This window comes from Mercenaria mercenaria, chromosome 16 (genome assembly GCF_021730395.1).
Source record: "Mercenaria mercenaria strain notata chromosome 16, MADL_Memer_1, whole genome shotgun sequence".
Classification (NCBI taxonomy): domain Eukaryota; kingdom Metazoa; phylum Mollusca; class Bivalvia; order Venerida; family Veneridae; genus Mercenaria; species Mercenaria mercenaria.
The window spans coordinates 34,684,893-34,712,881 of NC_069376.1; the positions used below are offsets into that span (position 1 = coordinate 34,684,893).

Genomic DNA, 27,989 nt, shown 5'->3' on the forward strand with positions numbered 1-27,989 from the left:
TAACTCTGAAGTTACTAAAGAGATCATGATGAAATTGAGTATGCACTACCACATTAAGGTGATCTTAATTTATTTTAACTTTCATGGTTCTAGATCAAATATGTCACAAGTCATTAAGCAGAAATTGCCATATACCTCATACAGTTAACACTAGGAACTACTATTAACTGTGGTGTTATTTTGGCAATCTGACTGACACTTATCAGGCCGCATTTCCCTGTTGTGGTGAATATGTATATTGAGTTTTATCATTAAAATATACTAAACCACTTCCTAGATATGGCTCCGGACGGACGGATGACGCCAAAACTGTATCCCTCCACCTTCGGCAGGGGATAAAATCAATAGCATGTCATCTAATACTCGCGATATGAAAACAACTTAAATGTTTTTAGTAACAAATGTAAATATAAGGACACTAATTTAGCACATGGGTATGTAAAAAGTCTAATTGTGGTTTATATCCATCTAAATGCTAAAGATCAAATGTTCAATATGTTCACACAGACTTGGCAAACATGCACACAAAATATAAGATAAATGAAATAAAGAACACAACTGAAACACATAAACACAAAACATATATTAAATAAATGCACAACCTTTGAAAGGTAACTGCCCACAATAAGAATCCTTTACACATAGGGATATATTCCCTCGACAGTTATAAGTAACTGACACACATACTAATAACAGGCTTGACACACATCCTGTATAGGATTTTAATTGTTATTTTTGCTACAGTTGTAAAGGACCTTATTTGCAGACGAAGAAATACTGCATCTGTTTCATTTACAGGCATGCTCAAGTTGATCTGGAAACTCAGTAAACTCAACTTTCTTCTATTTTTCCTTTTTTGAATAGCAAGTGTTTTGTAAACTGTATATAAAATCGGCATTTTGTTGAGATGCCCTGAAAGCTGATGGCCAGACTATCATAGGTATGTCAATTCGTTCATTGATATTTTTCAAGGAGATGCACATTTTTCTTCAAGCCTTGCTCCATCCCTAATTTGAAAGCTTGAATATCCTGAGCATTTTATGTACTCCAGTAAACATAATTCACTTGGCTGAAAGATTCACGGAATAAAAGTTTTTGAATAGCAAGACTTAGTTTTTTGTAAACTGTATATATAATCAGCATTTTGTTGAGATGTCCTGAAATCTAATCGCCAGTATCAGAGGTATGTCAATTCATTCATTGATATTTTCCAAGGAGATGCACATTTTTCTCCAAGCCTTGCTCCATCCCTAATTTGAAAGCTTGAGTATCCTGAGCATTTTATGTACACCAATAAACACAATTCACTTTGACTGAAAGATTCATGGAATAAAATTTAAAGGCTGTCAGCATGGCTTTCATCAAATGTTTAACTGGCTAGCCTTTGGTCATCAGAGATTTTCATCTGGCCAATTAACTTGACAGTCTAAAATAAAAGAAAATTTTAAATATGTTAAATGAAGTTATTAGTACTAGTTGTCATCATTTTGAATGACCAAATGGATTATTCATGACATAATGTTACACTTAGTTGTAATAAACTATTTAAAACAATGGAAACATAGTTATGTACATACCAAGCATGTGCTTTTCATTCATGTCCCAATCAGAATTTCTCATGGCTGTTTAAATCCATAACTTACAAAATCACTAATAACTGCATGTAATCACTGTACTCATAACTGATCAACTGAAAATTTGAATTTGCCGGGAGGCGTTAACGAGGTCATGAACCCTGGAGAAATGGAGAACAAACCTGATAAGCAGAAGGCTCATGTATCAATGGAATTAACACAGGTCTAGAGCCTATTGTAAAAGCTTTACCAGAAAAGAAACTTTGAATTTTTAAACTGCATAGAATATGATAATCATTTCTGCAATTATATTTTTATGGTATTACAAAACATGTCTAAATCAAGATGCAGGGAATAAAACTACAGACATACAGTGAAGAATTTTTGAAATAGGATGTTATCACAATTGGAGTGTCTGCATTCCAGACTTGAACTACATTTATTGCTGGATTATCTTAATTAATGGACCAGTGTCAGGTAAATGATTGTTTCACTCAGTTTACATTAAGAAGTTTAAATATCAGAAATCCTAGTCTCAACTTTGAATTTTTTCTAAGATTGATTCTGATATGGATGTGCAAAATATGGACAAGGAAACATTTAAACATTCGCTTGTGAATCATTGAAAGGGAGCTATTTTTAGCTGACCAAATTTACTGCCAGGGCATATAGGCAATCAGAGCAAACAGATTAGAAAAAACTACTTTTGGATAGTTATTCATGAAAGAGTCAAAATATCTCATTCTCAGCTGTTATCAAAATATGTGTGCAAATCATGGCCTTGCTCTAAAAAGGATTCAAAGATACAGATATGATTCTTGTATATTAGGATTATTACCATTTTAAAACACATTCTAAAAAGGATGATGGAAATGTAATTTCTAATCATTTATGTGGAACAGAGGACCGCCAGATTGTTTGTGTCATACATTGTGGAAAAAATCTCATGGCATGAAGAAGTATAATGCTGCTTTCATAACTTTGATGAAAATGCAATATGGTCAACAGATAACGTGATTCTTGGTGCATTAAGTTTATTTGGGCTGAACGTTTTCATTTTCTGCAAATATGGTTAAGAGGACTGGTTGATGTTTTAACGATTTCTTTCAAAACTGCGGTTCCCTGGAGTAATTTATCTGCATCATAAGCATGGCAATTCTAATAAGGATTAACATCTGTTTTACCAAAAGAAGCTGAAACCGATCAGGCAAATACGGAATTAGTAAGTATATATGTATTTCATTTCTGTTTTATGCATACTCTACATTGAGCAAATCTAGTAGATCACGTTTGCAAATGACAAGTAACCTTTAATGATGGTCAATCTGATCTAAACAACATTTTGTGACAGTTTTCATTTTTAGTGTACTCTTTTAGAGACAAAAACTATTGATGAAAATGTGTATCTCCAGTTATGTAACCATTATCATTATCATCATCATTGATATCCCGAAAACCCATTTATCACCCTATTAAACACTCAAAATACTTAAGGAAAGGAACTGTCTAAATTTCAATCATGGCCATTTCTATTAACAACAATACAAACACCTATAGTCATCATCATCAATAACAATAACAACAACAAACCGTTTTTCATCTTGTTCATCAGCAAAAACATCAGTAAAACTAACGATAATAATGATGATGAAATGACAGATGATTATGATGATGATATTGATAACAGAGGTGATGATGACAGTGGTGATTGTGATGATGATGTAAATGATGGTAATGATAACGATGATTATCTGGTGTTAATGTTGTTGCTGCTGATGATGATGGTGGTTGTGATGGTGAAGATGATAATGTTGATGATAATGCTGGTTATGATGATCTTGATGATGGTGGTGCTGCAGGTGATGACAGTGTTTGTAATGATGATAGTTGTCGTTACGGTTGTGTTGATAGTCTTGATGCTGATGATAGTAGTGGTGGTGGGTGATAAAAGATGTTGATGATGATGACTGTGTTGTGATTGTGATGATAGTGGTGGTGCTGGTGCTGCTGCTGCTGATGATGGTGATTAAAATAATGTTTTTCAAGTTTCCATGATACTTCAATGTATCAAAGCATAAAGCATTACATATTAAATGAATGGATTTTATAAGGCACGCATTTAAGAAACAATTTGCAGGTGTAACAACTGAAATGTTTGGGAAATGAAGAAAGGATTGGTCTTAAACTTCTAATGGTTCCTTTGCAAGAGAAAAAATTATTGATCGCCGATGAGGCCGCGATCATTTTGAATAGGACAAGTATATACGTGCTGGGGAAAATATTTCATGATGGACCTGTGAATTCTTTACTTGTGGGTGAAACAGGTCTCATAAGCGTAAATACGACTAGCTTCTACTGATTATAAAACATACCGTACGATTTGTTGTGAGTTAACTGTTGTTGTACTTTTAGTAGTTCAACCGCCACCCTTGTTAAGAGCAACATTTAAAAAACACGTTTTTTTTCATCCTCAAGTAATAAGTAAGTAGACTCGCGCAGTTTAATCAATCTAGACGCATAGAGCGCTTACTTCACCCGATTTACATTCGGAACATTTTCACGCGTTTCGGGCTTTATGGTGGCAGTGGAGCGGTTTCGTAGTTTGGCCCCGGTCGATTTTCTGTATAAACAGGACAGGGTAGATATAAAGGCATATCTATCTTACTGGTTATTTATCATTATTAATTCTTTAATATATCTGGGATATGAGGAACGGTTAATTATTCTACATGGCGGGTGTTTTAAAATTCCTAGCTCCGTACTTCCGGTTGAGGCTAACATAAACATCAGAACAAAAAGTCGACCAGACGCTCGGCTGTTATCCATCCACTTTTTTTTCAAGTGAAAATTAGGGAAATAAAGTGGTGGTTGGGAGACACATTCCACGCCACCTGGGTATGCATCTATATTCGCACTATACATATATGATACGAAATTGGATTTAAAAATACAAAATAGATGAATGGCAGAGTTCAAAGTGAGGCCAGGTTAGGCTAATTTTGGTCTATAAAATTTGGGTGATTTGGCCAATTTTCACTACATCTGGCATGGAAAGCGACAGGTGCATAGGACCGGAGAGTCGTCTTCATGTAGTCTATAGTATCTGCAATAGTCCATAGTAGTTTCAAAGAAAAATAAGCAAAAACGAGATTTCTATGGATATTTCAACACTGGTACCCACACGTCAATGTGGAATCCGCAAATTTGCACTCCCCTGCCACCTATCGTATGTTTAACATGGGATTTTTGAACCGTCCAAAGATGTTGGAAATGTTTGTCTCATTCTTTATTTTTTCTTAATAAAAATGTTACTGCTTTCATTTTCTACCACTTTTTTCCACCCTTGCCTGAAAAAACAGTAATGAGTTTGTACACTGTTCAGACAATTGTGCTCTGTTGAAATTTAACCAAACACAAGTTTACCTGCATAAACAGAAAGCGTGATATGTCACCATGCGCGGATCCAGAGGGGGGGGGGGGGACCGGAGCCCCTCTGGAAAATCTTTAAAAAAGGAAAGAAGACAAGAAGGAAAGAAAATGTTTTTCGAAAAAGGCAACATTAGGACTGCATGTAAAGTATATGCGGCTGCTGCTACATACGACCCCGACATAATTCATATTATTTATCTAAAAGAAACTAAGAATTTTACCTTCAAGAAAGCTTGATTTTATCATTTTTCCCAAATTTAACAGGTTAGTCCATAAAACTGCCCCAGAATGCAAAAAATGAAGCGCTAAATTTCAAAATTTCCAGTGGGGGGGGGGGGGGATCGGACTCCCTCTGAGAAAATTGGCTGTGTCCGTGCATGGTCACTATACCTGTGGTAAACGCTTCTTTCCTGCACAAATGACAATTTCGCAACTTCTGTCCGGTTTGTACAAATTTCTTGCCGGGATAAACCATTTGACTTGTTTATTATTGCCTGTTATCTTTCAAGAAATGTTCTGCCCAGAAGACACAGTAATTAGATCGGTGATAAAGGAGTACCCATGCATGAAGCAGTGTAATAATGCCATGACTTACACTGATAAGCCCAGTGTGTTTGATGTATAAAATAAACAAGGTTAATGCTTTCATGCATCCAAATCGGCAATATGTTTTTTTTTGTGGTTGAGATATTCAAATCTGATACATGTATAAAAGATAATTTGAAAAATTAAAAAGTTCCAATCATGAACTGTCCAGTTCTCTATTAGTAAAATACCTTTTCTGATGCTGTTGTTAATAATGATGACGATTTGAAAATTAAAACTTAATATACAGTTACTACATTTAATTGAAGCACCACTTCAAACAAATGTTGTAATTACAGTTTCATCAAAAAGAACAATATAAATCATCATCACTATCATAAACATGCCATTCTTATTTCACTGACAACATTGTAAAGAAAATATCTTCATCACTACCAACATTATCATCAACTGTCTACAAAATCATCATCATCATCATCACCACCACCATAAGTATCATCATCAACAACAGCAGCAGCAATAAAACTTAAAACAAAATCATCATAAAGAAGTGCCTAACTACATGTCATTCTTTTCGCTCCCTTTCTCAGTTCCAAAAATTAACAACATCATCATCATCAGTGCTATTAATATCATCAGTTGAATCTTCAACATCAGCATTGTCAAAGCATTGACAAAGGTAATATCAGCATACTTCGCATGGACATCATGATAATAAAGCTACAAAATCTATTATAATCATCATTATCATTATCATCATCAGTTGCTTCGCTTTTTCCAACAACACTCTAGTTCCACCACTCCTTCTTTATGGCCTTTATCATATTATCAATATATCTGATATAGACAAAAAATGAAACATATGAGTTTGACTCCAAAATCTCACTCCATTTTTTCACTCCAAGGTCATTCCAAAATCTCATTTCATGACTCCACTCCACTCCATTGCTTTCCTTTGATACGATATGATTAAAATGGTGGGCTGTCATTTTATTTTAATACAATTTCTAGTTTTACATTTATATTTGATAGATATTGAGATATGTTTCAATAATCTTAACCGAAAGAGAGGGGTAATATTAAATTTAAAAAGTTGCATTTCTAATGAATTTCTGCTAAGTATATATTTGTTTCCTGTCTTTGAATATAAATCAACATTTTGATCACTGGGGGTTGACGCGAATAACGAAAAGTGTATTTTCCTCTTTCAAAGGAAGACTATGTTGACCACGTGTTGGATACAATTTTGTGTATTTCTTGGGCTTTTGTACTTGTCATGAAGATCAAATAGCAGTTACACAATGGTGAATGTTAATTCAATGCTATAATACAAACACCTCTTGTTGTTATACTTTATGTTTTAGTGCGGTCAATGTCATGAAAGTACGCGTTTTGTGCTTTGTTGCATAATTTCATGTACATATTAACTGTACAAAGAAAAAATGATTAATAATAGTTATATGTAGATATCTTATGTCGTGATTTGGAAAGAACATTTGCTTCTGATAAAAAAATTACATACATAAAGATTTTGTGTGTGTGTGTGTCGCACAGAGTGTTTTTAAACAAAGTCAAATTTTATGTATGTATTTATCAACGAAATCATGTTTAATTTCAAGAAATGAACCACGCTATATGTCTATACTTTGCCTTTCATTGAGGAACATACACGTGCTGTCTTTTAGAAACACTTTTCTGTACAAGCGTCAGCCATTGATTATTTGATACTGAGTTTATAAATCTTAAATAGATCACTATTTTGTTACCTACATACTCATTTGCTTAACTTATGGTAAAAAAGTACATAAGACATTACTTATTTTAGAACAGTATATTCTAATGCAATAGAGACACTCACATGGAATTATTACAGAACTTTAGCTGCTCTTAACTGCTCGCTTGAAAAAACTTTGCTACAGATCAGCTCCTGGACATTTTATCATAATGTTTATCTCATTTCAATGACTGGCCATTACCAGACACACATTAAGGCAATAAATTCTGGACGTGGTTGCTCATTGACCATCTGGGTTCATGCTCTTGTATACAAGTTGATCAATAATACTAAGTGTTGAATTGCACTTGTGATACAGAAAAATATTAAATCAAATGCCACGCGCAATGATATATATATATATATATATATATATATATATATATATATATATATATATATATATATATATATATATATATATATATATTTACCAATAATTTGATGATTTAAATGCTTGTATATACATTTCCATCATATTGAATCATTTGTAGCACATTCACTGGGTCTTAGCACATTAAAATGTGAATGAAACATATGTGAATAGGAATTCGTAGATGACTTGGTTAAACAAAACGACAGTAAGGTAGCAATATATTCTTTTATTATTTTAATTCACGAGTTGTAGGCTACAATACAGAAGACCCATTTTTAAGAAAATCAAACTGGAAGCTAGAAATAAGGTCATGAGTCATCATATACCTGTCAAAATTTGTCATTAGTTTTTACGAGCTGTCAAAATTATTTTTATCCCTCACTGTTTTTGTAAGTATCTTGGTAGGATATTGTAGTATGTAACTTACATTACATTCCACATTCATATTTATGCTTGAAATTGCTCTGTTGAGCTCACCGAAGTCACGTAAGAATTTCTATTGTTTTAGTTTATTGTCTGTAATAAAGGTACCAAACCTCAATATTAAGATATAAGAATTTTTCCTTTCTGGTAGACAAAGGAAACTTTTTGGTTGAATAATAACATAACGGTTTATGGAAAGAACTGAATATTCTTTGGCTTTTTGTTATTCACCGGAAATTTAAAACGTGATTACACCTTAAATAGAAAAGGACCTATTTGGAAATCAAAAATTCGGTACACCACAAATTAAAGTTGCTTATTTTTTCGGATATTATGAATATTTTTTTTATAAAAAAGATATTTTAACATTTGATTGGTCCTTTTTGACTTTAGATAGACACACCTCAGTTCATAATTATATACTCTGTAGAAAACGGGACAAAAAATTTACTTTTTCAAATATAACTGATGAAATGAGATATTTTCCGCAAATAATCAAAACAACTGTACCCCTAAGATGTAGATGAATTATTCAATATTCTTTATGTGTTATTTGTTTTAAAGTTGATAATGGTTTGCTTGGTCCTTTTTGCATTTTATTGAGTAAAGTGAACATTTCTTCAAATATTACGGTTTTTTTTCGCCGTTATCCGTAAGTACTCGGAAGCTGTTACGGAAAATATTGTCGTCTGCTATACAGCCTGCTAGCCGCTATAGATATGCTCATGATTATTTTGCATAGAATGTGTAAAATTCTAAAAGAATGGTTTTCACACGGACCGGCTATATCTTGAAGATAAAAATCGACGAATGACTACTTTTATGAATACAGAATAAAATATTGAAAGGAGGTTCGGAAAAAAGCAGAATGATAATATCAGTTCATCAGGGCTATCTTTCAAACTGAAGTTTCGTCACATTATGAACATTATAATAGAAAGTTTTGTCTCTATTGAAAAATGCCATATCAAGAAAAAAAGATGATGGCGTCGGGAATAGAATACGGACTGCCGCGACAATAAAGAAGTTTTCCGCTGTCGTTCCCAATCATGCTATGGAGGGTTTAGTGTTCAATGCGCGTTTAATATACAAATTTCATCGTAAAAAGTAGATAAAACAACTAATTCTCGTTTGATTCCACAACATATAGTCCGTCAGTATAAGTTTCAAAGCATTCTTAAATATAGCATTAATTTTCAGATATCTAAAAACATGATTTTTACACTTATTTCATTAATCTCACAACAGTAGGAAGAATCAGTGTAAACAATTACCCAGCTTTAGAATTTACAGTACTTAATAAGTTATCATAATGGACATGTCCATCTATAAATTTAAATTATACCATTAATGTTAATAGAGTTTTTTCCGTAAAAATTTACTGAGTGAATAGCGAACAGTAAAGATCCTGGCCTAGACTTACAAAGTCTGTTGAGATCAAATAATCTGTAAAAATATTAATTTCTTCATACTGACACTGCTATTTTCTCAACTACAAAAAATCTCTCAAGGCTCATCTTAACAGAGACAGGCAGGACATATTGTAAATTTTTTCAAAAAGTGGTATCAGAGAGAATTGATACTATGGCCAGGTGCTTTACATTTAATGACACTAAAGACTGATGCCAGTCTAATCCTGGCCTAAATTTTACGATAAAACTCCAGGTATCATTATTTTTACTGTGGGTAGGGGAAGCGCAATAGTACACAGAGCGAAATCTTAACGGTGAATCCCGTATTTCTTTTTTGAAATAGATAGCGATTGAAATTATGTACGCTTGTTCAAAATTATTCACGTGTTTTGCATTCATAAATCATTTGCCTACGATGCGACGTCTAAATAAACTTGACAAATTATATATCATTGGAGAGATAATTTTAACACAAACTTGAAAATAAAGACTTTTTGCCGTATTTTTGTTGTATATAGGAACGCTGCTTAGAAAACCTGTCAAGCATGTCTTTTGCGCTTTGCTGAAAAAGACGTTTGTGGTCATGTTTGAAGATTTACTGGTGCAAAATGGAGAATAACAGAACTGAAAAAAGCATTTTTCAGTCTATCAGAAATATTGACAACTTTAATCTGTGAAAAACTCATAACAGTCTGTTGAAAATTGGTAGCTGGCACATATTTGAAATTACAGACTTAGTGTAGCAATTACTTGTTGTTTTTTTTTGTACATAGATGCGTCAGACCAAAGCTATTAATTATGGATTTTTCCCCGTGTTACTACAACAACAACAATTAGTACGGAAATCTACGAATGTGTCCGAAGCACTGATATTGGATAACTGGTTTTATGGTTTTATTATGATAGGTAAAGCTGTCCTGCTTTATCGGTTTAGAGATGTTACTAAAAGTTGGTAATGGCACTGTGTACATGATTTCAAGAGAGGCCTCCATTGCCGAAAACCTCACATGAGATGTTTGAATTCTTCTGGAATGTCGGCTGTAATCTGATGTCTGGAACAATGCCTTGAGGTGCACCTTGGGTCTTCCTGTACCATTAAATGCCACTGCATGACCAAACTGTGACAGTGTGACTCTACCCAAACTACATACCCCGAAAAATACCAACAAAAACCCCAAAAGTTCAAAAATATCTAATAAAATAATACTGAATCATTGTCTACATCATTTGTCAACTTCAGAACTTTGTCAAAATTTAATGTGTCTTAATTTATACTCATGAAGTTTGTGTGAGTGAGTGAGTTGGGTTTTACAGCGAATCGGCACAAAATGGTCAAATATCGATGAGACATTGAAAGAAGGGAGATGTTTAATTATTTACAAATATATAATATATTAGATAATACGGAAATTGTAATGAAATTGCACTTCATGTTCTGTCTATTATTGGTTCTGTAAAAAAAAATCATATTACTACTATTTTCATCAAATATATTATGTATTAATTGACCACAGAAGTCTATCTATGATAAAAACATAAACTCCTGTCATATGGTCTATAACAAAATCTGTTATAAAAATATTTTGAAGGGTGTTAATGGTAAAAGATTTAAGGTCAGTTATTTAGATAAATCTTGAGCATACTTTTGCAAGAAATTTACAATGTGGTAAAGGCTTTACTTTCTTTCATTTGTAGAGAAAAATCATACATCTGGCACAGGTAATTTGAATAGTTCAATTAATCTTGTTGCGTCAGTTTAGGGTGGCTATTGACAGCTAGGTGGTATTAATCACTTCACAACAGAATATAACCTCAGAATCGCATTTTTAAGCATGTTGACATGAGCCTAGAGGGAAAATGTTTTGTTTGTTTTTTTTTTTCTGAGAAAGTATGGGTGTCAGTATGAAGAAAGTAACTCACATTATTCTAAACAGACATTTTACATCTAAAATTAAGTTTAACTTTTGTTTTCTCTCAGAAATATTTATACAGCTACTTAGTGTGAAGTTTCTACATGTAACAACAAACACCTGATTCTGAAAACTGACCCCTGCAATTCATGATGGGCCAATGGTCATTTAATTTCCATGTTAATAGTTATAAGCAGATTACTGATAAAAGTTGCCAGGAGAACCAAGTCTCTCTGTAATAATAGCCAAACTGTGATAATTGACTGTTAAATGGCCATTAATGTTAGGATCAGTTAAGACAATAAATCAAAGAAAAGCAGGGGAAGCAGAAACCCTAAAGTCATATCCTCTCAAATTCACTGATAATGCACATCTCTGAGAACTATTGTTTAATGCTACAAAGAAAGTTTATGATTAGTCAATAACTTGAGCTAATTTCAAAGGAATTGAACAAACAACGAATAAAATTATTATAATAAGCATTTTTAGGCATACAATCATATAAGATAATAAGTGGTTAAATATTTTAACAAATAACATTTTACAGAATAAAAGTTCACTAAGTGCATATTGTAAAATTATAATGAAACAAACTGTCACACAGACTTACAAAGTCTGTTTTGATCAAACAATCTGTTATAAAGTTTGTTCCTTCCTTCATTATGGCACTGATAATTTCTAAGGAAACCCTTTTTCCTATAATCATGATAAAACATATTTTCCAAAATGCACAACTGGTTCATTGATTACGTAACCGCTCCAGTCCTCATTACATGAGGTTAATTTAAATTATCATTTAAAATTATAGATAAATTACATACCATAGCTACTTTTCTAATGTGTTTAACAAACAGAACATTTTTTTTAATTCATGAAATTGTCAGGACTTTCTTTCTTTCTTTCTTTTATATTGAATAATAATATTCTGTTGTGACAAACAGCTCTTTCTGTGTCATCGGTAAGGTTCAATCAATGGTTTAACTTCGGACGAGTTCGGTTCCGCCCGCGTTAGGCTATATCACGAACACGAGCAGATGAAGAATTTTTACAAAAGTCATAAGCTTTTAAATGTCTGGGGAAGCAAGGAAACATTAAAATAATTTGAAAACAGAAATATATATAAAAGATTTTCGTCAGTATAATACTTCAATAGGATAAAAAATACCCCCAAAATATGAATGAAGTGACTACAGAGGAAAGAATAAGATATGTATCACAGGTTTTTACTTATTTTACTCAGTAGCTGTATGCCGTAAATCGCAAATGGAAGCATTAATAATTCATTTTAAATAAATATTTTATTTTTTTTAAAAAGAGAAAAGAATGACAAACACTTTAATAGGATAAAAAATATTGTGCCTTCATTCTAATGAAAACGGCATTTGTTCATTTTTTCTTTCTTTGTTTCTATTGGAATATATCAACCAGGTAAAATTTACCGATAAGACAGCGAACTCAACCTTATTGTGTTGGTCATGGCATTTTACATGAGCCTATGAGACTTTCTGTTTTTAAGAATATAGCATTGACTGAATTCCATTGCTTTTTCTACTTGGACATCTTTTATTTTTAATTTATAAGGAAAATGTTCTCTAAGATGTTTTTTATATGATCTTTTTAGAGAATAAATGCAGTTCAAACATACATTATTTTGTTTTTGTGTAAGATGATAACACTGTATAGCAATTATCATTCTACTGCTAAGGAAAAACTAGAGGGGAGGAAGCAAGCATCTGTCAGACATAATTAGATACCTGCTGTGCTTAATGGCCATTTTATTGGTCTGTGGTCAGTAAATTACATGCATTATAATGTGTGAAAATGTGCAGCATAACAGTCTTGTCCAGGAACTGTATAAATCATTCCTAATAAATTCATCATCATGAGGGTAGGAACAGAGAAACCAGTTTCCCCGTTAAATGCAAGTGAGCTACTGGTAACATTTTTCACGTCTTTGGTATGATGGGGCTGGAGATCGAACCCAGGCCCTCCCGCACACAAAGCGAACGCGGACTAGGCTGTCTGTTCTGTTAAAGAATATGCTTTTGAAATGAAGTCATCAGTCTAAAAATAAAGGCGCATGTACATGAATGTAAGCAAGTATTATTTACTGCGTGCGCAGGTAATCTCTAATATTCGGGCACTTAATAAGATTAATGTTACATATGCACGTTTTAGTATAAAAACATCTGCGCATATATTTAAATCATCTGCGCACATTTCACTCGGCTTGTTGGAAAGCTTACTTTCACGCACACTTATTAGTAGACTAGCCGATAGACTGATAATAAATATATTTCTACATTTTTTCCCCTTTTTGTCGAATTCAATTCCACAGAGACAAAAGCCAGTCTATTTTAGATATTTTCAAAGAGGATGATATTGGACATAGGACATAGACTGGCTCAGTTCACTACATTCAGGCATAAAAAAAGTAAAAAGATATATCATAGTCCAGGAGCTAGTTTAACTTATTAGCTATTACATGCGCACCTGCATATGACTTTCTTAGACATGCGTACTGAGCAGTTTGTCCGTTCTTTTTGCTGCAGCCGTTTCATCTCGAATCTGTTAGAAAGCTAAACTTGCATTTCGATTGGAGAAAAGAATTTTAACAAATAAGTACAAAGTATAACTAGCTATACATGCATATGGCAACAACACTGCCTCTCAATGTCTCAATGGTGTATAATTTTACTAATGTATAAAATGCAGCGAAATTAACTGATGTGTGTCACATATCAACTACTATTTACAGCAAAATTCATAATCAATGAAAATCATATCAAACAAGTTCAGTGTCTGATTTCCTGAATTATTCCTTTGAATTTACATGTTTGTGGAGGTAAATATCATTTACTACACTTCGCTAACAATTATTCTTTGCACTGAAAAATAGTCTAATCTTTAGACTGACTAAATAATCTGTCCCCAATGTACCTGAACATTAAATAGTCTATCCTCAAAGTAACAGAAAATAAATAAATCACCCAAACATAGGTATTTTGGTGAGTACCTTTTCTGGATGAATGTATTTTTCTCCCTCGCTAGGCTCACACATTGATAATTGAAAAATATATCACTTTTATACACTGGCTGTACATTTCATTTCCAGTTCAAGTGTTTCTGTATGTCATTTGAACACATAATTACCTAGAGACAAACTGCACATTAAAAATCTTGGGTAATATTCTCCAATATTTTCTTGACTTTCAGATAATTGTACAAACCTTTATGTGTAGTTGATTAAGGAACAAACAGACCATCTTTGTAAGTTCAATAACATTCCTTATATTAAAATGAATTGTGTGTACATTTTGATGACTCAAACAAGAAAAGACACTCTATCCAAGCACACAGTCTAGTTTTATAACCCCGAAGACACAAGTTTCAATTCAATATCTGCATTAGTTTTGGTGATACCGTATAACTGGTTATTTCTATTAAGCTTGTAACATTCTGTTTCGACATTCTTTATTTTTGATAATAATAAAAAAATTATGCCCTTGGTGTTGAAGACCCTGGATAAAAGTTCCTGCGTTAATTGTCTACGTACAGGCATTTTGCTTGACAAAAGTAATCAAATACATTAAATGATAAAAAATGATGATATGTAACTGAAATGCAAACTTTCATGTAATTTTATGACATGTTTTCCATAGCAGACCAGTTGTAACAGCACAATAAGGTATTATAAACTCATGGGCTCTAAAAATGTTGAACACCTGGGACCGTATTCATAAAGCATCTTAAGTATAAGTATAAGAAATTGATTATTTACTTAAGTATTACTTAGGTTAGAAATTTATTTTACTTAAGTATAATTATTTGTTATTCATAAAAGAATTTAATAAGTAATTCTTGTTTTTTTATTGTGGACGAAAACATTAAAAAAATAACATTAATTTCAGACAGATACAACATGCACAATTATGTTTAAAGTACTTTTATCTGAAAACAACACTTTAATCGTACTCACCACGTTATTTTATTTTCTGACTTAAGTCATTTCTTACGTATCTTAAGTTTTAGCTGTTTTATTACTAGAACTTAAGTTTTTACTTAGACTTATGTTGAAATCACCACAAACTTAAGTAAAATCTTAAACTTAAGTCAAAACCTATACTTAAGATGCTTTATGAATACGGCCCCTGGACTTCATCATAAAATATTAACGATTACTCATTATGCCCTAAATTCCATGAATATGAATTCAAAAGTGTATTGTTTTCTTTTTCAGATTTTGGGGACCTCAGAGAAAGTGAAACAGGACAGAAGATGCAAAAAAATATTCATAAAAATGTAGTAGATTCTTCAGATATTAGCTGTCTCATGTGAATACGCAAAATACCATAAACCACAACCATAAAGGATATATTTTGTATGTGGCTGCCACAACTGAAGAAAATAGCAGATATATGAAATGGAAACTCAAAGTCAAAACTAACATGATATGGAATTAAACATTTACGCTCATGTAGAATGTGCCAAAACCATGTTACAAACTATTTTTTAATTGTGTACATACCGGTAGTGATACTTATGCCTACATGTACATTATGATATCATGCAATATAGGAAATTCTGGAAAGACTCAAACCCTGATCCATAGATCCACCACTTGCGAAAAACAGTGTCACAACCTTTTTACCTGTACCTTTTATGTCCCTTTTAAGGAAGAAATCGGCAAAAATAGTAGTTTTTGTCAAAATTAAATGAGATATATGGTTTTACAAGACATATGACATAAAGTCGCCATAATACAATTTTTAATGTACCGGTAGTCATAATCATTTAATAGCTTGCATTACCTTACAGCTATGAAAAAAGGTTTAGTGCCATAACGTTCCTCTTTTTTATGGGGCATATTTTTCTATCATTTGAAAATTATGATTACTGTTTTTAAATGACATCCACGCTCTTTTCAGTGTTTGACTGTATCATGGTGAAGGTACTGTTGAGCCATGGAACACAAAGAACCTTTTATAATCAAAGATCTTTTATAATACACGGCACGGCCTTTTTCTTAGATTTAAGTTTGGTATGTATTAATTGATATTTCATGTCAGACACTTGGGGTTCAGCTGTCAAGTGAATTGCTGTAACAGTCTCTTCAAGTATACTTTAATAAATCATTCCGATCATAGTATCTTTTATGGATATAAAATTTTCCATACTATTAGGACTTTTTGAGAACACAATGTTTCGGTTTATGCTACATTTATATCCCAATCTTCACATTTGGACTAAAGACACTCATAATCAGAACTGACAGTGAACTTGTATGAAAAATAGGACCTATCTATTTTTGATGATGATACAAATCCATTAGTTGAGGAAGTATAATTAACTTCTAGAACTTGGACTGTATGTCTTTATCTTTGTACATGTTAAAGATGTTTACTTGAAATTTTAAGACTACATTTCACGAAACACGTGTCTGAAAACAGTAAAGATCTTATTCTGAACTTGAATTATTATATCTCTGCATATGTGGGGAGAGTTCAGACTACCTTCTGAGACTACTGGTGAGATTTCAATTGTATTTCGTACGGATGCTCTGTACCATGGCTCTTGTTGCATAGATCATTAGCGTTTCTGGGATGAAAACGTATTTAGGTGTCAGAGGTAATTGCGACTCGCAGGTCCATTTTTTGCTTATCTATTTGTAAAATAATAGTCGTTTTCTATTTTTAGATACTAAGATAAAAATTATTCTTCATGATGGTTTATTGAAACAGTGAACTCACAAGTGGCTTGTGACACAGTAATATTCATATATCTTTCATATGTTCACACTAACACAAGAGGTGGATAACTGCATTGATATAAAGAAGATTTTACTTATTTATTTTGTTGGGTTTAACGTCGCACCGATGCAATTATAGTTCATATGGCGACTTGCCAGCTTTGATGTTGGAGGAAGACCCCAGGTGCCCCTCCGTGGATTGTTTAATCACAAGCAGGCACCTGGATAGAACCAATAACCTTCCATAAGTCAGCTGGATGGCTTCCTCACATGAAAACATTCAAAGCCCCGAGTGAGGCTCGAATCCACTTCGATGAGAGGAAAGTGATTTGAAGTCAGCGACCTTCATCACTCGGCCACGAAGTCCCCATGACTTAAAGAAGAGCATATTCACTATTTGCACTAAGGTGACATTATATTGTAGATAGGGGGTCGGGGTGGTACTCATCTATTCAGCAAAATCATAACCAGTAATATCCTCCAATGTTTCAAAGACGTAACCACTTGAAAGAGAGAAGCACTATCTTTTTTTAGAAATAATGGATCATATTGTAGATAGAGGAATGTTCCTCTATGCTACGAAAATACATCTAGCTGGACTAAGAGTAATGTCCCTCTATTTGTCATAATTATGTTACAGACAGAGGAATGTCCCTCTATGCTACAAACTACTACAAGCTGAAGAGAGTAAAGTCTCACTATCTTTAGTGTTTTTGTAGATAGAGGAATGTTCCTCTATGTTTCAAAGTAATACTAGTTGGAGATAGTTATGTACCTCTATCTCACTTCTTGTAGATAGAGGAATGTTCCTCTATCTGCAACATATGACCAATAGAGGGACGTTAGTCTTAGTTCAGCTAGATGTATTTTTGTACATTTATCTTACTTCCTGAAGATAGAGGAATGTTCCTCTATGTTACAATAACACTACTAGCTGGAGACAGTATTGTTCTTCTATCTTTTATATGTTGAAGATAGAGGAATGTTCCTCTATGTTTTAAAAAAATGCTACTAGCTAGAGAGTAATGTTTTCATAATTATGTTGTAGATAGAGGAATGTTCCTCTATGTTACAAAAAAGTACTACCTAGAGAGAGTAAAGCTCCTCTATCTTTCATATGTTATAGATGGAGGAATGTTCCTCTATGTTTCAAAATACAGTTTACAGAGTTCCCATGGAAAAAGGACAAATGGAATTTCCTTTTTTATTCTGGAAGGCCTTATAAGGTATACATTATGGGTCATCTTTTCCTGTGTTCTTAAAAAGGGTGTTTTACTCGTTTTATCACAGAAACAACTTAATCAGCAGACTGAAAATGTCACAAGATGATGTGCTAAATATATGCAATACATCCGCTCTAACTTTCCTGGCATTTCTCAAAATTGGAATTTTCATGATTTTTTTTCGCACTGGTGTCAACGCAAATTTGTCGTTAATCCAATTTATTGTCCCTTGCCCCCATAAACAGCACGATTTTCCCACTGATAAATGAGCGGATCCAGTGAAAAAAAAGAGTGTTTATGCAAGAATGTTTATGAAGTTATGATAATTCATCACCGCTTAACTGTTTCCTATAGACATTAAACTGAAGTGGTATTATCCTTGAGCCTGCTGACGGCAAGTGATTCTGCCTTTGCGACCAGTGCAGACCAAGATCAGCCTGCACATCCGTGTAGTCTGATCATGGTCTGCACTGTTCGCTGTTCAGTCAGTTATTTTTCAGTAAACACCCCTTCGAATAATAAAAGGTATTGCCCAAATTGAATAACGGACCAATCCATTATAGAAATTTAGCAGCGGTACTCACCTTCGCCTAGCGTGTCAGTCAGCTTTCGAATTTCGTCATTAAGGTTATCGATCTCAATGTGTAGCTCACCTGTTTGTTCTCCACCATCGTCATCTTCTCCTGAAGGTTGCAGTGGAGAATGTAATTGAGCAAACTTAAAGGACGTGTTTACGTTAAAGTTTAAGGTTTTAATTGAGAATATAATTGAAGAAACTTAAATGATGGGTGTACTTTGATGATTAAAGTTACAGTTGAGAATGTGAATTGAGCAAACTTAAAAGATATATTTACGTAGAAGTTTAAATGTAATTGAAAAAAAAACCTGAAAAGATATATTTATGTTAAAGTTTAAGGTTGCAGTTGAAAGTTTAATTGAACAAACTTTAAGGATATGTCTACTTTAAACTATAAGGTTGTTTAAGAATATGTGTTCTTTAAAGTTTGAGGTTGCAGTTAAAAATATTATTGAAATACGTATAGCACATGTTTTTTTTAACATAAAACAAAAAAGAAATGAAGAGCTAAAAGCATAAAAATAAATTTATAAAACGGAAAGGATTAATAAAGGAATTCAAAAGGTAGACACAAATTGTAGTTAAGGCCACACCAAATTGATTACCAGTTCGTCGGATTTCCCGCACCAATTTGACGAGAAATGAAAAAAAAAAATATTTTAATTTTTTTTGACCGCCCGCACCTGGCGTATTTTTTGCGCTGGGTCGAAATCAGTAGGAACGAAAAAAAAGGTGGAAATTCCGAAGTTTAAACGCACCTAGCTTGTAATTTAGGCCAGCATTTTTTAATTTTTTAGTTAACAGGAGCGCAGACCCTATTTATTTTTTTTTGACAAAACGAAATAAAAATAAAAGTCATTTCCTACTTTTATTTTCATTTTACCCGCCGACCGTCCATATTTGCTACTGTCAATACAAGTTTAACTGTATGGTAGTGGTTTTGTTTCATCAAAGTGAGCAGACGCATGAAAAATGGCAGCCTGCAAACGGTCACATTAATGATTGTTTTATATTTCTGTCGGGCAACCTAACCGAGTGGAGATATTGCGCATATGAAAAGCTTATCTCAATATTCCGAGGATCAAGTCAAATTAGTTTGAATAAAGTTCTAACCAGGTACCCTAACTTAAAAGATAATTATCAAACATGAAACTCCTGGCAATATTCTCATGTCCACTTTAGTATACTAATAAAGAAGACCCATTGAAAGTATGTATGGGACAAACATTCAGCCACTAATTGCCACATGTGCCTTTTACACTGAGGAACACAATAAAATATCCAGTAAAAAATGTATTTTCGGACTCCTAACTTACTATGTCCAAGTCCCATTTCAGTGAAGAGTCCTTTCTCCGAAACTGTTGTTTGAACATCTGCCAATAAGGTTATTTTGTACACATTTTTGCTGAACCAAAATTAAGATTGTTTCGGATTGTCATACTATATAGATGGAAATACACTTTATTTGGTGTTAAACATGACGCAAGCGATAATTACTTTTTTTTTTCATCGCTCTTCGCTCGCATCAATAAATGATGATTTGAAAAAAAAATATTTTAATTTTTTTTTCGCTCGCTCGCCCCAAATATTTTTGAAAAAAAAAATCCGAAGAACAAGATATCAATTTGGTGTGGCCTAAGTTCTGAAAATTCAGAAAGATACCTGAAATGTACTGAAATGTAGAATGACATGAACTTTTTAATTTTATTTGCTTTTTGAGGATGACCTTATACCTAATACCTTAAAACTAAATCGCAAACAGATGTTTCGTTAACTATAAAACACAACTTTCCTTTGAATATTTCCAGGTTGTCTATCAACACTTCAAGAACTGCTTGTATCTGGCTCACTTTTGTCATTCAGGCCGTTTTGATTTCCAAAGAGGTCATATTGTGACAAAGGGTAATCCGGTAGCTTCATCATTTGCTGAGGAAACCTGATGTCTTTTTTCCGAATATCAGGCAAAGCTTTCATTATTCTAGTAACAATATAAATGAACATATTGGTCATGACATAAAATAACTTTTCCATTGAACTTTTCTATTTATTAATTTTTTTTGGAATCTGGACCAACAAATATCAATATTTATTTAAGGAACACTTAATGACAGTCGGCCATTTTAGTGAAACTATACTATTTGCTAAGTTCGGTATTCGGTAATCTTCTCATAATGCCTGATTCAGAGACAGAAAATACAAAATCAAAATTAATTTGCCGATTCTCAGTACGGAGCCATTATTTAAACCAGAAGTCGAAATCATTTTGTAAATTAAATCATTCTAAAGGTAATATTTGCCTAAAAGAAGCTTAAAAGCTAAGAATACAATGAATTAGTTTTCCTCAATTACTTAGTAATGTATTACCAAACGCACTGCAACGTTTTGACGAGAGAGCTATTTATAACATAGTATGCGTTTTAATGCAATTACATGTATTCACTATCATCGTAGCTCCCTTTCAGGAGTCATCGTCTTAAAAGAATTTAATACCTAAAACCTGCCGAAATTATGGTCACATTTTAAATCTGCACCCCTCTAGACTTACGTCATTTTTCTTCAAACTTTAGAAAACGCTTTCATTACTAAGTAATGGTCATAAAAAGAAAATATACTAATTCTGTGTATTTTAGGAACTTTTTATCGATAAAAAACTTTTAATCAATTAAATTATGCAGAAAACTCGCAGAAGAGGTAGTCACACTGTTGAAATTTGATGCAAAATAATTACAACATTACAACATTACAATATATACTAAAACAATGCCGGTTTATGACTTTCAAATCTAATAAAAATTCTTATCTGTTTTGAAAAAAAAAAGAAATAATAAAGTTCATCCGCAGGCATGACCCTTTAATCAATTAAATATATACTGAGCAGACCAGTTAACTCACCACCTGCTGTTTTGTATCTTAACAATTACTAAATGTACGTTTATGAAATTAAGCGTACAGTTAGATGAACATATAGTTAATAATACAACAAAATTAAAAACAATATCAAATGGCACACAAATATTTTTTATTCAATTAACTGTAACATCCAAATTCTTAAAAGACACAAAAATAGGTGTTAAAGTTCTGTTTTTAGAAAAAAGGTGAATACCATTTATAACAATACTAACATCTCTGACTTTCAATATAACATTACTTCTTATTACATTGCAAAAAATGGTAAAATCTTTATATATTAATCATTACAAAGTATACTTACAGATCTCTTTTGTTTTGACCATTTTCAAGAGTTCGTCCATTTACTATTACGCTGCAAGCCGCAAATAACAGGACAATTTTCATCTTTGGCTTCAAGGTTTAGGACCTGCAACATGCAAAAACAATATTTAAACATATCGAACTACATTCTGTAGATTAATTCAGATTTATCACATGTTTGACATCGCGGGAGTGTAATAAAGCCATTAAATAAAAAAAAGATAAAACACTAGCTTAATAAAGCTTTGACGTCGACGTCGTTTATATTATAGGAGACGATGGTCAAATTGTCTTGTTTATATAGTAAAAGAAAATAGACTTCTTGATGTTCCGACAGGAAAGGCTAACATGTGATAAAAAGAATATTATATTTGTGACTTTCCACATTGAATTTATTAATTTAAAACTCGTTGAATGAAATTGCTAAAATGCTCTGAAAAGGCACTCATGTAATATCCTCTAAATATAAGACTTCAGTCGTTTTTCAAAGTAAAGAAAAATAAATAGTACAGCTAAATGAACATTTGACTAAACTATGTTGCATTAACGTTGACGCTCCTTAATTTCTAAAATGGACTGGTCCATTTTTTATTTGGGCAGTACCACTTATTATTCAAAAGGATTTTCACTGAATATTTACCGACTGATTAGCGAACAGTGCAGACTATGATCAGCTTTCACAGATCCGTGCAGGCTGATCTTGGGCTACACTGGTCGCAAGGCAAAACCACTTGCCGCCAGCGGACTAAACGTTAAACAATCATTCACCGGGTCTTGGTCTTATGAAGTCTTGTCGTCAATAAGCTTGTTGGATTTATGCTTTTATCCCACTTTATTATCCTTGTGCAAAATAAGTATGATTCATAAAATCGAGAACGTGCAATATGTAAATGATTCATAATATCAAGGATGTGCAAAATGTAAATGATTGATAATATCAACAACCTACAAATTTGTTCATTTCCCGGTTAACTATTCATTTCCAAAGTCTGCAACTTATTTTCAACTTGGTCGCTCAGCTGTAACCTACACTTAACATTTCATAAAATTATACTGCGTATTGGTTTCACGATATAGATATAAAATGAAGTTATTAACTGCCTAACGTTAATGTAAAAAGTGTTTTTCTACCTTAACAATGTAAAATATAGCATGAAATTTGCGAGGTAGCTGGGTTCATATCAGTTTGCTCAATGGCACATTATCCCGTAGAGATTGTTTATAGCTTAATGTGGATTTGAAAACTTGATTTATTTAAGACATAGTTATAAAATATTATTTTACCTTTTTCTTTACCATAAACCTAACACATGTTTGCTATACATCCAGCTGTATACGTATAGTCTACTCGGGTATTCCGAATCAGTCTAAAATGCGGGCCACTCTAAACGTTTTACAGCTGATGACAACATTTGCTTTAGCAGAATTAAGAAAAAGCTTATGCTTGTATTTTTAATCTTCTATAATGCATATTAAACAACCATAGGTTATATCGTTTACCATTTTTTCAAGCGATAAACACAGTTTAAGTATGTTGTATATTGACTCGAGATGCTAATTTTTGCCGAGAAAATATAGAGCTGCCCTCTTCAAGAGACTCTTACTTAATTGTCAGATGATGTACATAGATAAATAATACATGGACATGGTGTAGAAGATATACCTATCACACTATAGATATATAAATATTTTGACATTACATATAAATTAGTTGTTTATATTAAACGAAAGTGATTAAATATGGGGTATTCCGAATCACTGTACTTATGTCTATCTGTTCTATACCAAATAGTTGTTTATATATAACATATATACCTCACTTCCCTTTCATAACCGTTAAATATTTACTAGTGTCACCCTATTCAATTAAAAATGCCTTCAACACATGTCAACAGTAAGTCTGAACCATTTTACATTCTCATGACTTTGTGTTACACGGAATCGTGGTTTGTCTCCATGTTGAAACTTTAACAATAAATATATACAGCTTTCATTATTACCTATTTTTTTTTATTCAAAATAATCCGGAAATGACTCGAAATAGCCGAGGCCATGGAGTTCGGGAAAATTTAAATATTCCGCAAAGTTTGGAATATTTCAGAATTTAGATAAAAGTTTTTTATTTGCAGTTAAATGATGTTTTCATGAATATGTATAAAAAATATTGTACATGTTGAAGCATTAGTCAAATTTTAATTTTTACGAAAACCGGTTCGGAATAGCCGGGTAGACTGTATTTTCGCGAGTATAATATATCGGTCTTCTTTTGCTTTCTATAGTTGCCTATTTATCATTTCACCCTATCTTGTCTATCCAATTTTTCTATCTGTTCAGTGAGTCAAACGATATTTGTAAAGTTTTCCTTACTGTTTATGAAAACATATTTAGACATTTAGTTGGTAATATTAGAGCTTTCATGGGAAATACTCAAACAATGCTCATAGTTTAAACATCTGATATTTCTTTAAAAATGCAAAAAATCTAACATTTACCTTGCACAAATCCACTGCAAATCCAGACGTGAATGTGGGTATCCAGGTTGATTTAATAACATAATAACCGGTATGCAATTTACCATGCACATCTATTTCTATGCGTAATATTAAAATTGATCGCTCCGATGCAACCATCAATATAAAATTCAGTCACGTACAAAAATGAGCGGTGCAACAGGTTTTACATGTATAGATTACAAAACGTACAGTTAATGAATCATGACACCCCAATAAGTCGCTTTGGTGTCCGCTTCTAAGAAAATCTAGCGGACCTGAACTTTTTAAATGAAAATGTGTTTAAAAACATTAGAGCGACTAAGGTTAATTCTGATTTTTTATATATAACTTTAACCCTCATCGTGCTGGACACGGTTGTTAGGGCAAGTACCCCTTTTAACAGTTAATGGCACCGTCCAAATGAAAAGATCGACGAGTTCATTATAGAAATTTAGTAGTGTTAAGGTTAATGAATGTCATACAAAAATCAATATCAAATTATATACTCTGATGCTGTACTTCTCTTTTTTATCCATACTAGTTTTTGTTTTCTTGGAATGATGTGGGATGATATTGATGTACACGTGTACTTTTCATACTTAATGTACATTGCCTGTCACCCACTCAAATGTTTGCGGCGTCTGTACGTACCAGGTTTTAAAGTCTGTTTAAAACAAACAATGCAACTGTCTTAATGAGAGAACATGCGTAATAACATAGCAAGATAGTATTATATAGTGTTTTGTTTTATTTAGCACATACACTTAGGCATTCAAACACATAAGGGTTAGAAAGCAAGATCATTTGATTTATATTTCAATATATACTTATCCGGAAACAGCAAACAACAAGAAATTAATAGCGTTTGGTGTTCATAACGAAAATGTGGTTGATTATACTATACATTTAAACCATCTAGGTCTGTGATCAAGTGTAATTACTGGCAGATGCAACACTTGACTATAAAATGGCATATTTGTGCTTATAATTATACTAACATACCTACTAATACATACGTACTTCTGCTGCTAAATTTTGTGGATCAAAGCAAGGAAAACTTTCTTTTAAATAAAAATAAAGCCAATCTTGCAGCTGTAATTAATCTATTCCCGAGCTCAAAGACAGACAATTTAATGCCCTTTGCAATGGCACTCCTTAATGCTAATAGATAATAACAACACATATTTCATTCCAGTTGATATCACTAACAAGGAAACAAAAGACAAAGTGCCTATCATTCCTTATTTTGTTCTTGGTCTTTTGAAGACATTAATTATAATTTAGATCATACTGAATGAATACAGTCGCTCTCTTTTTCTCGTCCTTTCGTCCGTCCCGAAATCTTTTTCCTGACCACTCTTTCTATACTTAATACATTTGCAACTACTGTTAGGGTCATAACCATGCCCAGTACATTAAAGGACTACATTGTGCTGAAAGCAATAAGAGTAAGAATAAAAAAGCTTTTCTGGACATATTTTCTTACACTTTTTAAGTGTTCTGTCCCGAAGTTACATAAATGAATTTCTACCAGTTGATCAATTGATAAATGATTTAAGATTTAAAAGCATCTGACCAAAAGTTACAAAACGAGTTTGCTTTCATCTAACTATTCAAATCTTATAACCATTTAAACAAACATGTGCTATGTGTGGTTGAGTAGATTTGGCATTTTAAAAGTGTGTATGTTACGCCTGTAGTCGGTTTCAAGGCAAGAGCATAACTATTGCGTTAACATTCATGTATTGCAAGAACATACTACGAATAAATCTACGAGCTGTAGGCATTTCAATCAATAACATGTTCACATGAATTTCATATTGCCATTTAACTATCAAAGTTTATACCGTTATAAATGTGCAATTTCAAATATATATCACATGTTGTCGGAACAAGGCCATGTCATATTTGTTGTCATTACACAAGACTACAAAACTAAGTGTAATGACATTTTGATGTTGAAGGGGCATACCTTATAACTCGGTGCACCCGAAAACCGTCCGATATTGATTTACTTGCAGAGAGTTTATAATTTTACATCGAATGACGCCGATCCCTAATCGCTGGACCTAATAGTTCACCCACAATTCTCGTTTTCCTGTCACTTTGGTTTTGCACCACCGTAACACCTACAACGCGCTGATCCGTTGTAATGAAGTATTTCGACCCCCATAGAATAATGACCCCCGGTCATAATTCTGTAGAAAAAGTGACCCCCGGTCATAGTATTATGATCTCCAGATCATAGTACTATGACTCCCCCATGTGAAGTAAACTGAACGTCACGAAGAATATTGACTCCCATAAAAAAACGACCCCCGGTCATTTGATCAAATTTAGTGATAACTCATGCATCTAAGGCCTAATTGCTGCATTTTATGCCCCCACTCGGGGGAGGGGGGCATATATATTTGCCCTTGTCCGTCCGTCCTTCCGTTTGACCATTAGCCCCAGATACTATCACTTGACACAGAAATCAGAGCATTCCGCGACGGGAAAAGGGATTCTATTTCTAGACGCTGTATCTTGGTGTATACATTTTTTTCAGGAAAATAACAATTCACAATACGTTCACAAAACACACAAGTGTCAATAATCCCTGCAAACTTCGGTATGAAGTAATTCTTCAGAAGAAAACTGCACAAGAAACTGCTAGCATAGAACTTAGTATTAACAGAAGTTGCAATAATTAGCAGTGGCAGTAAAGTACGGTAGCGGCAACAATAGAAAGTAGTAGTAGTAGTAGTAGTTGTAGTAGTAGTAGTAGTAGTGGCAGTTGTTGTGGCAGTTGCAGCAGCAGCAGCAGCAGCAGCAGAAGCAGCAGAGGAATAAGTGACAGCAACAACAACAGCAGGAGAAGAAGAGGTAGATGTACAAGACGTATTAGTGGAAGCAGGTATAGTAGTATCAGTAGTAGCAGTTGTAGTTGTAGTAGTAGAAGTAGTAGTAGTAGTAGTAGTAGTAGAAGTAGTAGTAGAAGAAGAAGTACATGTAGTAATAGCAATAGAAGTAGCGGCACCAGTAGTAGTAGTACAATCAAAATGTTAACTATTGGCAATGGAGGGTATTAGAGTTGTAGATCTAGTAAAATTATCCGTTAGGTTTGGTGGGGATCACTTTTTAATAGATATTATCGTCGAAAGTCATTTTAGGAGCCGGTGTTTTACACGGAAAGAGTGACTTTTTTAAATAGAATAATGTCAGGGAATCGATATTGTATGAGAGTTCGAATGTAGTAATTTCGGCAGTGAGTATTTTACATGGAAGGAGTCACTTTTTCTATAGAATAATAAC

General features: G+C 33.1%; 2 long non-coding RNA genes across 2 annotated transcripts; one reads left to right on the forward strand and one right to left on the reverse strand.

The window, feature by feature from the left end:
* Nucleotides 1-1,418: 1,418 nt before the first annotated feature.
* Nucleotides 1,419-16,912, forward strand: LOC128549618 (uncharacterized). Its single transcript, XR_008367824.1, has 2 exons — nucleotides 1,419-2,796; nucleotides 15,685-16,912. It is a non-coding gene; the product is annotated as an uncharacterized LOC128549618 (long non-coding RNA).
* A 3,723-nt stretch (nucleotides 16,913-20,635) lies between these two features.
* LOC128549617 (uncharacterized) lies at nucleotides 20,636-24,831 on the reverse strand. Its single transcript, XR_008367823.1, has 3 exons — nucleotides 24,696-24,831; nucleotides 22,205-22,309; nucleotides 20,636-20,971 (listed from the first exon to the last, which is right to left on the reverse strand). It is a non-coding gene; the product is annotated as an uncharacterized LOC128549617 (long non-coding RNA).
* Between the last annotated feature and the right edge of the window lie 3,158 nt (nucleotides 24,832-27,989).